Source organism: Canis lupus, chromosome 1 (assembly GCF_011100685.1).
Source record: "Canis lupus familiaris isolate Mischka breed German Shepherd chromosome 1, alternate assembly UU_Cfam_GSD_1.0, whole genome shotgun sequence".
Classification (NCBI taxonomy): Eukaryota; Metazoa; Chordata; class Mammalia; order Carnivora; family Canidae; genus Canis; species Canis lupus.
The window spans coordinates 50,388,275-50,400,412 of record NC_049222.1 but is presented as its reverse complement, the minus strand read 5'-3'; the positions used below and the strand labels follow the sequence as shown (position 1 = coordinate 50,400,412).

Sequence of the window (12,138 nt, the reverse complement as noted above, 5' to 3'; positions counted from 1 at the left end):
ATATGTAGATGCCACTGATGCCAGCATGGTGACCCACCAAACTCTCTTATAAATTCTAAAAAATTATCCATAGATTCTTTTGGAATTTTATTTGTACAAATACGTCATTGCAAATAATGGGTCTTCTATTTCTTTTTTTCCCAATCTTTACACTTTTTACTTCTTTCTCAGTTACTGGTTTCTTCTTTGTCCCATTGGTGATTCTATCACATAGTTAAGTTTGCTCTCCCTTCAATCCTGACACAACTATTTTGAAATATATCCTATAAAATGACATGGACAGAGCTAAGATCACAAAGAAAAGATGGGGGGAGGGAGTGGTGGATAATAATGGAGGTAGGGAAAAGGAAGGGTATATTTTTTTCCTCAATAGAATGTTTGAAGCCCCTAATTCATTTTTTCCATCTAGGCCCAACTATAGAATTGGCTTAGAAACATTTATTTCACAATTTAGCCAGACATTGGTTGTTAAGACATCCAGCCAACTGCTCCAGGTCTGCCTCTCAAGACCAGCAATATTCATTGCCTTGGGCCACCTGAGGTCCTTTGGGAGATGGCTGGCTGACTTTTCTGTGTCTTGCAGCTTCAACGTGAACAAAGACAGGGGTGCCCTGTGGGTGGGACATGGGTGGGTGTGTGGGATGAGGCATGGGGTGCTTCAGTTTCTCCCTGTGTCCCACATCTCTGAGCCCTGCTGGAGGAGCAGAAGAGAATGTGCACTTCCCCTTGGGAAAAGCTGTCCCTAAATACAACAGGATGGATTCCCTCAGCCAGGCTCCTAACCCACATCTGCTTTCTCCAAAAGCACTCTTTCTATGTCAGTGCACTCAACAAAAGGAAGATTTATTTAATAAGTGGCAGGACAGGATGGCAATTTGCTAATCATCTTAAACAGTTTACACCACACACAGAGAGAGGATGATCGCAAAATAAGAACTGATAATATGGAACGACAGGACAAGGGCTGGAGCAGTGGTCATCATAGAAGAAATAGATTGGCAAATCACGGTTTACATGCAAACAGTAAATACCAAGCCCAGGGCATAAAGAGTCAATGCTAAAGAATAGATCTCACAGAAAAATATCTGCAAATGGTAAGAGTCAGTAAAACAAAGCTTCACATGCAAGGCACAAAAATTAAAATTGGTATTATTTAAAACTGTGAAACTTGCAGAGTGTGGTGAGGCAATTAGCAAAGGATAGTGAGGTGGTGATGAGCAGCAACATATTAGTGCATTCAGTGATGCATGGGCGAGTGGCAAAGCCCTCCTCTTCTGAGACTTTCTCTTAGGGCATCACCCCAAAGGAGAGAACCTCGTTTGTGGTAATGGTGGTATGCTACAGTAGTCAAGAATATTGGTGTTTGGGATTAGGTGCACTTGAGAGGTAGTCCTGCCTCTGCTTGAGGAAGTGACTCCACCCAGCTCATCATCAGCTTCCTCATTTACAAAATGACAGGGAAGGGGGGGGCCTCTGATACAAAGTGCTTAGTGCCCAGTAAGTGGAAGCAGGAAGGAAAAGCTGTTCTACCCCAAAGGAGAACAGTTATGAAAACTGCTATGTCCTAAGTAGGTAGACAATTTGGAAACCATTAAGAAGATAATTAAGAAAATCCTGATGAGAAAAACTGTAGGATGTGTGAAATAAAAATATGACGATATTTTCTACACTCCTATAATTAGAGACAAATAAGCTATGCATCCATGTGAGCAAAGACGGGGAAAAGACACAGTATAAATGAAAATGAAGGAGGTGATTTCTTGGAGAGTTAAAACTTTTCCTTAAATATGTTTAATATAGGAAGACCCGGGATGAAAAGGATGCCTGAAAAGAAACCTCTTTGAGTTATAGGAATAGAAACTGAGAATCCCACTTGCCTGTAGTGAAAGCACAAGTGATCATGTTCATTTGTTCAGTTACCATCAATGGAGCCCTGGGACAGACAGAGCTTTGAAAACACGCATCCTGCCCTCACAAGCTATTAGGGACTAAATATATAAAAGCAACCGATGAAATGCACTAGTAGAGATAAGCTCAGGCTACTCTTCCTTTTGAGGGGCTGGGGTCCTCCAGGAGGACTTGGTAAGCAAGCCCTACAGGGAGGGAGGCACAAGTCAGCCAAGAGGTGGCCTTGGGAAAGATATGGGGAGACGTGAGAGATGGGATCCAGGAGAGAGGAAGGCCGGGTCATGAAGGGTCTTGTGTGTTACCCAGAGGAGTTTGAGTTTTATGCTGCACTGAACAGTTGAGGAAGAGGTTCTTGCAGTCAACCATGAGGAGGATGCCAGGGCGACCTCTGCCAGCAGCAGTGCCAGTGGAGGAGAGCCTGCAGGCAGGTATCTTCGAGAAGAGAATTACCAGCATGCCATAGGGAGGATGAGATGCAAGAGCAAGAGGGAGACTCCGAGGGAACTTTGGGATCACCATTCACCAACATAGGGAAACAGAGTTGTCTATGAGATAGAGCCGGGGAGCTCTAGCAGAATTGGGGCCAGAGACCGTCAGGGGACCTGTTCAATTTGAGATGCAGTTAGGATTCGTCCATGAAGACATTCATCAGGTTAGCGGGTAAATGTGTCTAGGGGTTAGGAGAGAGATACCACCTGGAAGCAAAGGTCTGTAAGTCATCTTGAATGGGTTGAGGAGAGAAGAGACAAGAAAGATCATTTTTTGAGGTTCTACACTATTTCAGGTGCCTCCCATCTACTGTCTCATTTAAACCACCACTTCACGAATTTTAGGAATGAGAAAGCTGAGACTCTAAAAATCTACATGAAGAATTAGGACCCTTTGGAATACTTGGGTGGCTCAGTTGGTGAAGCTCCCAACTCTTGATTTCAGTTCAGGTTGTGACCTCAGGGTCATGAGACAGACCCTGCAGCAGGCTCTGCGCTGCCCATGAAGCCTGCTTCAGATTCTCTCTCCTTCTCCCTCTGCCTTCCTCTCTCTGCCCCCTCAAAAAATAAATAAAATAATAAAAAATAAAAAAGAATTAGGACCCTTTGTTGCAAGAAACAAAGCTAGATTAAAGGAGGAAACATATTATAGAGAGGACTTTTGTGGTGTCTAAAGTCAGAGATGAGAGAGGGGGGAAATCATATGCTTTGTTTTTATTTTGCACAGGCTCCCTGGTAAGGAGCAAGCAGACTAGGAAGTGGCAAGAGCAAGGCAAGAGCAAAACAAGGAAGCCCATGGAGACCATTTTCTTTTTTACAGCCTCTTGGAAATCAGTCATGAAGCTAAGTTTTGTTGGACTAGACATTGTTTTGGCTTGCAACCAAGATAAAATGAGTGATCATGGAGAAAAGATGTCACATGCTTTTCACCAATTTTGGTCCAATATTCCAAAACTAACTTTCTTTGGGTAAAACTGACTATGTTTAAACTCAAATGCATGGAATATAGATGGACTTTTAATAACTACACCTAGTATAACGAACATGAGTTTAAGTAAAAATTCTCTTTTTAGCATTTTGATGCCAATGGAGTTTCTTTCAGACTTGCTTTTCATCTGGAAGCCTGGAGAACAGAATGGAAAGAATTTTGAGGTAGGAATTATTAAAAACTGAGCCTTGGTTTCCGCTGCTCCCTGTTCATTTATGTGCGTTGTGTAACCCAGGACAAGCGGACCCAGCCTTCCTGGATTCTGATGTGAGAGATCGTCTGTAAAATCAGAAATGTGGATTAAAACAAGTACTTCTCCATTGTTACTGTGCATATGACTGTCCCGGAAATGTCATTAAAATGGAGCTTCTGATTTAGTAGGTCTGGGGTAGGGCTGGAGACTGCATCTCTAATGTGTTCCCAGATGATGCCCATGCTAATGGTCCCCACAACCACACGTGAATCAGATTACCCTTTAAGGTGTCATTGGGCTATAGGCTCAAATGGCTGCCAAATCAAGAAAGGCATATGTCACAGTTAATAACAATAAATATTTATTTTTAAAAATGAAAATGCTTTAGTTTTCTGTTTATAAAAATAATACACACTTATCAATTTCTTTTTAAATCACAAAATTATAAAGTGCAATGGTTGAAAATCACCCAGGGTTAAATACCACTCAAAACAGTGTGCTTTCTTTTCACTTGATCACGAAGATCACAAGTCCCAAGTTCCAGTATTCCTTTGTATTACCTTGTCTCTTAAAATCAGATCATTGGGATCCCTGGGTGGTGCAGCGGTTTAGCGCCTGCCTTTGGCCCAGGGCGCGATCCTGGAGACCCGGGATCGAATCCCACATTGGGCTCCCAGTGCATGGAGCCTGCTTCTCCCTCTGCCTACTGCCTTTCTCTCTCTCTCTCTCTCTGTGACTATTATAAATAAATAAAAATTTAACAAAATAAAAAATAAAATCAGATCGTGAAGCTGGTAACTTTCAATTTGCTGCCCATCAGCTAAGAGTTCGTTTATTTTTTTTTTAAGATTTTATTTATTTATTCATGAAAGACACACACAGAGAGAGGCAGAGACACAGGCAGAGGGAGAAGCGGGCTCCATGCAGGGAGCCCAATGTGGGACTCAATCCCGGTACCCCAGGATCACGCCCTGAGCCAAAGGCAAATGCTCAACCGCTGAGCCACCCAAGTATCCCATGAGTTCATTGATTTGAATTCAGTTCCTCCCCTTATGGTAGATTTGCTCCCGTATCCTATGATTTCCAGCTGCTCGTTGCCCGGATTCAGGAGGAGGGAAAGACTTTCTAGTCATCCCTGCCAGGTTGAATGGACCTGAAGACATCCAGAAGAGAAAGGAGATACGTGAATCCTGAGAATGATTTTTAAGACACTTAAAATGCAATTCTGAGTTAAGATCATTAAGAGTTGATGGACGTGGGGTCCTGCATCCACATTAATATTTGGGGAAATGACTTAGGACAGTCATTTAGAGGAGGTAAATCTAGATAGATAGAGGAGGTAATCTTGCTTTGTTCCTCTACACTTTCCTCCATGATAGTTAATGTTATTTGAACATTAAATGTTCATATTAAAGCTATTTGAATGTACTTAAAATAATTGGGATGACAACATATCCTTATGAGCTTGTTGGTCATTAAACATCATATATGACACATCTGTAAGGCTCAATTAGAGTTGATTGAAATACACAACCCGTAAACATAAGATGAAAGATTCCAAACCTCAAATTGACTTTACTAAATATTTATACACTTTTCTTTGTCTACTTGACACAGCCACAACTCCTAATTCAGCATACAGTGAGAGGTAATTATAATTGCAAATCTATGATATGTTTATATTTTATAATTTGAGGAAATTTTCAAAGTGTGTATATATTTATATGGATTTACTTATATTTGTAATCCTACCATCAGGCAAACAAAATAAAGCAAAAAAAAAATAATGCATCAGCATGCAGCTAACAAGGTGTTAAGAGAGCAGGTTGTTCGAAATACTCATTAATAACTTAACCAAAAAAAAAAAATAATAACTTAACCATCTAGCGTGGCAGTTAAATACATGGTATGTAAGTTAGCATTTTAGACAAATGATATTCATCATTTTAAGTACCAAAATTTAGGTTAAAAAATTTTTCTGAAACACATAGCATTCCCTCTTTAACTGAGACTCCTGAAAATACTTTAATCTTTGAGCTACAATATGTTGTAATCATCATTGATTATTCTTCACTTGTGTTCTAAATCATCCTAGAACACTATGACTTTGGAAACTTTGAATCTTTGGGTTTTACTCATAACCATTTTCTTTTACTAAAGTTGTAAGTGTTCCTGGTTGAATTTTTTTTTAAATGCAGTAAAATACAACAAAACAAATAAGAATCATCCTCAACCTCACAGCCTAGAAATAATCATTAACAGTTTAATGACTTTTTTGCACACGGTATGAGTCTCTAAGGGCTTCCATGACAAATGACCACAAACTGAGTGGTTTAAAACCCAGAAATTTGTTCTCTCACAATTCAGGAGGCCAGGAAATTAAGGTGTCAGTAGGGTCGGTTCCTTCTTGAGGCTCTGAGGGAGAGTCTGTTCTAAGCCTTTCTCCTAGCTTCTGGCACTTGCCAGAATAGACGCTTTGACATTCATTGGCTTGTAGACACTCTGCTCCAAGCTTTGCCTCCAACATCCCATGGCCTCATTCTCTGTGTATATTCCTCTCTAATCTCTCCTCTTCTTACAAGAATATGAGACATCGGATTTAGGGCTCCTCCTAATCCAGCATGACCTCATCTTAACTAATAACCTTCTTAAAGACACTGTTTCCAATAAAAACACCTTCTGAAGTTCTGGATGGACATGAATTGGGGGGGGGGGGGGCGCTCTCCAATCCGTTATAGGCAATGTAATATATATTTGTATAATTATAAAGAAGAGTTTACATTTGATATATACCTTAGTTTCTTTCCTCTTCACTTAATATATTGTGGAAGTTTACTCATGTCTTTCAAATTCAGCTTTTTAAATTTATGGAGTGTGTTCTGTTATATTAATATCACATCATTTATATAACTAACCTGCTACTTCAGACGTTTAAATCATTTCTAATCTTCACTATCATAAATGACTCTAATGAATCTTCCTGTGCCTAAATCTTTGAGGTCATCACTGCTTATTTCCTTAGCATAAATTCTCGTGAGTTGAATTGTTGCATAAAGAGTATGACCATTTTAAAGGCTCATGATACATCATGTTTAATGGAATTCTAAAAAGAGTGTACCAATTTACTGTCACCTCAAGTTGGGCTCCATGCTCAGTGGGGAGTCTCCTTGAGGATTCTTAGCGCATTGTGACCTGTTAAGGGTCAGAACAAGCAACATATTCAATCAGCAAGACTGTAAAAAACTAATGCTGGTCAGTGGAGAAATTTGAAAAGACATAAAATATATCGGGGTGCCTGGGTGGCTCAAGTCAGTTAAGCATTTGATTCTTGATCTCAGCTCAGGTCTCTATCTCAGCATTGGGCTCCATTCTGGGTGTGGAGCCTATTTTAAAATGAATGAATGAATGAACGTAAAAGACGTAAACTGTAACACACCAAAAAAAGGATACACAAATAGCCAACAAACAGCACCTTGAGATCAACACCTGAGCTAAAATCAAGAGTCGGCTGCTTAACTGACTGAACCGCTCAGCTGCCCAGAAATAATACATGGACTTTAAAACATAATTTGAAAAGTTATGACAACTCTTAGAAATTGCATTGGCTGTATGAAAAGTCTTACAAGTATCTTTTATAAGCATTTCTATATGGTCAGATTAATTTTCTCACGGATATTAAAATAAGCCGTTGCCACAAATGGGTTTTCTCTTCAGATCTCTGTTCACATTCCTTCCTGGCGCCTTTGATGTTTTTTATCCTCCTCCACATCCACGCCCCATCTCCCTCTCTCCCATCACATACCATCAACATGCCACACACCCTACAGGACCCAGTCCAAACCCGGTTTCCTCAGTTACGAATGCCCTCTTTCCCACCCTCCCACTATCACTGAAAAGATCCCTTCCATCTTCTCTGTTCTCATGGCACACTGTTTTGTTTTGCTTTTCAGCAGTTTGTTGGGTCTTAGTAATTTTGCAACGTGGTCTAGTTATCCGTGAGCATGTTCTTTTTCCCTGTGGATCCTAGACTTCTCAAGAATAGGAGTGAACAGCGGAGTCATGTCTAAATACTCGGATTCTTTTTTGTGACTGTGGTTCCAACAGTGAACATTTGAAGGGCATGCATCTGAACTCTTTGGAGGGGGGTGAGGTAATGTTGTAGGGCTGTGAGAAACCCGGCATTTCTGGAGTTTCCACGGCCCGCCCTCCTTCAAAGTTGTGACGACGCTGTTTCATTAGAAAGGTCCGCCCAGACCCTCTCCAACACACTACATGCAAATGCCACGTGCACGCCTGTGTGTGCATGTGTGTGCGCGCGTGTGTGCAGTGGTGATCGACCCTGGTGGCCGCTCTGCAGGGAGAGGCTACGTCGACCTCGGGGCTGCTTTCCCCCCGCTCCTTAACGTCTCCCATCACTGGAGCTCTCGGCATTACTTCCTTGAAGGTGCTCTGGGGGCTCTCCGGGGTGGAAGGCAACCTCCGGCCAGCGCAGGAGCCGCGAGAGGTGAGGGGGTTGCAGAGGGCGCGCATCCTCCAAAACAAAGCGATCCAGACTTGCTCAATTCCGACCGGGCCGCCGGAGGAGGCTTTCCAGGTCGGCACACAGCCGGGGCCGGAGTCGCTCCGGGCTGGAGGCTGGAGGCTGGAGGCTGGAGGAGCCATTTCAGCTCGGGGATGCAACAGGATTTGGGAGCCGCGGGCAGGACCTGAGAGGCCACCTAGCGGGCTTTGTTCCCGATTCGGGGCAGGTCCCCGAGCCCCAGATTTGCGGTCGCGAAGCCGAGCGGAGCCCTTCCTCGCACTAATTGGAAGGGGAAGGGAGTGACTCATGTTACACCCGCTCGTATCTTCCCTCCCCGTAACTGCTAAATTGTAGCTTTAAAAGGAAGTGACATGGGGTGGGGAGAGACGTCAGCTGAGGACCACTTTTTTTTTTTTCCCCCGAAGGGTCCACCCCATGGGTGGAGTCTCGCTTTTTCTTTCCAGTGTTGGCTGACTTACAGCTCCTATAAACTAGTGGCAATTTCTGCACCCCCAGCCTGCTCCCTTTCAGTTTCTGATTTCTAAGTCCATGTGCCAGGGGCCGCCAGAAAGGAGGTATGTGCCGTTCGTGCTGTTTGCAGGCGACTTCACCCCTGGGCGTGGCGGATGCGTGTGGGTCTCTCTCTGTCCCTGTCCTCTCCTCGGCTGGACCTCACTAAAACCTCTGGAAGGGGTAGGTACAGGACGAGGAAGAGTGGAAGGTGGAGGAGGAAGTGAGGCGACAGTGGGGACGTGGAGGGACAGAGCCTGCCAGGCAGAGGGGCTTTGCTGCCAGGGCAGGACCCTTTCTTTGTGCTCAGCCGGGGGAGCGCTCCCGGCCGGGGTGGGCTTTCGAGCTGCTGCTCCGGGCTGCATTTCCCCTCTGCGGCCCCCTCCCCTTGGTGGGGAGGAGGAGGGGGGCGGTGGAGAGCGTTTCCCCTGCAATAGATGAAGCTGGGGAGAAGGTTCCTGTTACGGATCGGTCTCCTGTGTCATGCAACACGTTCTTCCGTCCCTGGCGTTTCTATGGCAACCACAAAAATAATACTCCACCAAAGGCCGCCCCAATATAAATTGATTTGTTCGTATGGCGTTGGGAGTCTGCTGCTTTCCGGCCGGCGGTTGCCTCCGCTTGCTAAAATCCAGCGTGGCTTTGTGGCTACCCCTCAGTCACTTTCATTTTGGTTTTTCCCTATCACAGGAGGGCTGGGGGAGGGGTGTTGTCAAGGAAACGGGCATTGGTGATTACCTCTTTATTTACTTAATTTTTGGCCTCTGGATTTCTCCATCCTATCTAGGAATTGTGGAAGGAATGACTGGGTGTCGATGCAGGTCCGCGGGTCCCTGGTCTGTCTTAGAAAACCAGGGCTCTAGATGTGATGTTAATGCCTTAACCAGACCAAGCAGGGGGCCAGCCCTCACTTCTGGAGAGGAGGCGAGATCCTTGAAAAAAAGTTTAACAGGGTGTCTGAGAATGGGCACCGATAGATATAGTATCATCTGCCTCACAGGGTTGCCTCCTAGTCTAAATGTTCAAAAGAGGGCTTCTTTGCTCTAGCCTGAACATATGCAGAAAAAAGAAAAAAAGCTAAGTTCAACAAGTAGGAGTGAGTAACAAAAGGTAACCAACGGCAGGATTCTCAGTTTTTTGCACATTGTCCTTGGATGGATCTCCATGCCAACGGCTCTCATTAAGGGTCCGTAGGGTTCATAGATCTTCTCTTTTTCAAAGTTGGGAAAGCGTTAACCCATCTGTGATTATGAATCAAGCATCTGCAGTTAGAAAAGACTATCATGACAAGAGGGAGAAAGTGTGTGCATGGAAGTGTGTGTGTGTGTGTGGGGGGGGCGGTGGACAGGGACAACAGGGGCAAATCAAAGTCCTAAGTTAAAACTATTGAGTCTTCTGATTATCCTCCTCCATGGGGAGAAAAAGAATTGATTTTCAGGAAAAATATAAAGTATGAGAGAAAGGTACTATGCACCCAATAAGCAAAGTTAAATATAATTAGAATCAATTGCACATCTGCTATAAAAGCATAGTCCAAATGAGCCGACAAACAGGTAGGAATCAAACTGAGGCTTTTATTCAGTATATCTGAGGAAATATTTGATAATGGACACCATTCCCTTAATTCGGGCATTGCCGAATTACAAATCAGCCTTTATAAGACAGATCAATAGTCATCTCATCCTCAATTCTTAAGATTGCCTGTAAGTTTGAATACAGATTTGTGAAGGTCGCTCAGCTCTCCCAGTGTCTTCCTGCTATTGAAGCCAAAAGCATTACTGAGAAACCTCAGAGTAACCCTTCGGTGTGGAAACAGGAAGAAGAGGTGGTTTGAATGAGGTTCTGTTTGCAGAAATTCTTACCTACATATATACTTTTATCTAGGACTTACAAAAGTTATTATAGTGCAAGAGATCTCGAGTGTTTCAGATACAAAAGTTATCTGAAAACGGGGACTACATAGCGTGGCACAAGACTAACTAGAAGCAAATGGAGTTAAAGCCCAGAGAATTAGTTAAAGGGCATAAAGCAGGGAGAAGTGTCATTGAAAAGCATATGACTGTCGCTTTGGAAATGCGTGCTAGTACACATGGCAGTTGAATTGTAAGCTTCCGATGTTTGCAAAGAGCATGGAAAGCAGTTGTGCTAAGTTACTGTTTTTCTAGCCTGAAAATGGTCCTCAAGGATGTAGAGTCACCCTCATGACCCTGGAAAGCAGCTGCCCAGTGTGGAAGTCCAAATCTGTGAGGGGGGCACTCTGGAGTTTCCAGACCTAACCATTTCACAACAGAAAGCCTTTTTTTAAAAAAAGATTTTATTTATTTATTCATGAGAGACACAGAGAGAGAGGCAGAGACATAAGCAGAGGTAGAAGCAGGCTCCATGCAGGGAGCCCAATGTGGGACTGGATCCCTGGCCTCCAGGATAACGCCCTGAGCTGAAGGCAACCTCTGAGCCACCCAGGAGTCCCAACAAAAAAAACTTTATGGAATGGAGTTCAAAGGGCAAGAATCCTTTGGAAGCACAGCCAGGAATAAATAAATACTGTCCCATCATTGGACCCTGAGTGGAGGTTAAAAACATAATTAGCAGCCCTGACCTGACCTGAGGAAGGTCAACGGAGCTATAGATGCAGAGCAAATTCAGGGTCCCAGGAAAGAGGCTGAGTAGAGGTGACACCAAAGAAAGGACTTCCGGAGTTGGAGTTATTTGCCCATGGAGCTGAGACCTCAATGTCTGCAAGGCTCTGAATTGGGTGCCGTGACGTTTGTGAAGGACGGAGAAGTTGTGGTCTGGGCTCCCAAGTTAAAGATCCACCAAACGGGAGTGACAACAAGTGCCGATGTGCACACAGCTGGAGACCAGGAGTCCTGGCGGACTCCTGGAGGGAGATGAGAGAGAGCGGATGTAGGTTGGTTAGTTTGAGGAGAACATGATCAGGATGGGGACGCAAGGCTGGAAGTAGAGGAGACGACAATTCAAGGGGAAGAAGGCAAAGTTGTCCCAGCTGATGGAGGTTGGGGTCAGGAAATGAAGCATGGTTCTTGGTTCTTGTCCCAAGTGGGGAGAGTTCTGTCTTTAGTGTGGAAATGGGGCAAGCGTACTCTATGCTGGTGAATATAGATTCAGGGACAGAATTTTGTCTAAACCAGAAGAAGAAAGACTGGTAGGAGAAAGATGATGTGAGCAGGTGGTGAAATCCTGCCTAGTCCAATTGTTTTTGAGATGAAGCTCCAAAAAGTAAAGACCAGACTTAAATCAGATTTTAAACAAGTGAGAAATTTGGAAAAGGGGGCCCCATCCCTGCCCCTACAACATCATCCTCATGATACCTACCATTGCCATCTCTTTAGATTGTGGGGTGTTCAGATAAGTGTGTGGCTGACTTAACTGCATTTTGTGCAATTTATTGTCAAAAGGAGGTCTAAAGGGTATGTGAAGACTCTGCATTCACAGTGCTGAAGGATTTTTGAATGCCTAAGGGTTTTGAGAGACATAGGTGATCAAGCCTGGCTTCATAATCACCCAA

The 12,138-nt window shown here is 43.8% G+C and overlaps 1 protein-coding gene across 4 annotated transcripts in view; it reads left to right on the top strand.

Annotated features, from left to right (window-relative positions):
* The first annotated feature begins 7,876 nt into the window (after positions 1-7,876).
* AGPAT4 (1-acylglycerol-3-phosphate O-acyltransferase 4) overlaps positions 7,877-12,138 on the top strand; it is a 128,324-nt gene continuing 124,062 nt past the window's right edge. Inside the window, exon 1 of one of the 4 annotated variants that reach the window (XM_038526507.1) lies at positions 7,877-8,081. The gene's annotated coding sequence lies outside the window, so the exon portion shown is untranslated. Of the gene's footprint in view, positions 8,082-8,519; positions 8,793-12,138 lie in introns of those variants that run through there. The other 3 variants (XM_038526506.1, XM_038526505.1, XM_038526510.1) reach the window with 3 other exon arrangements.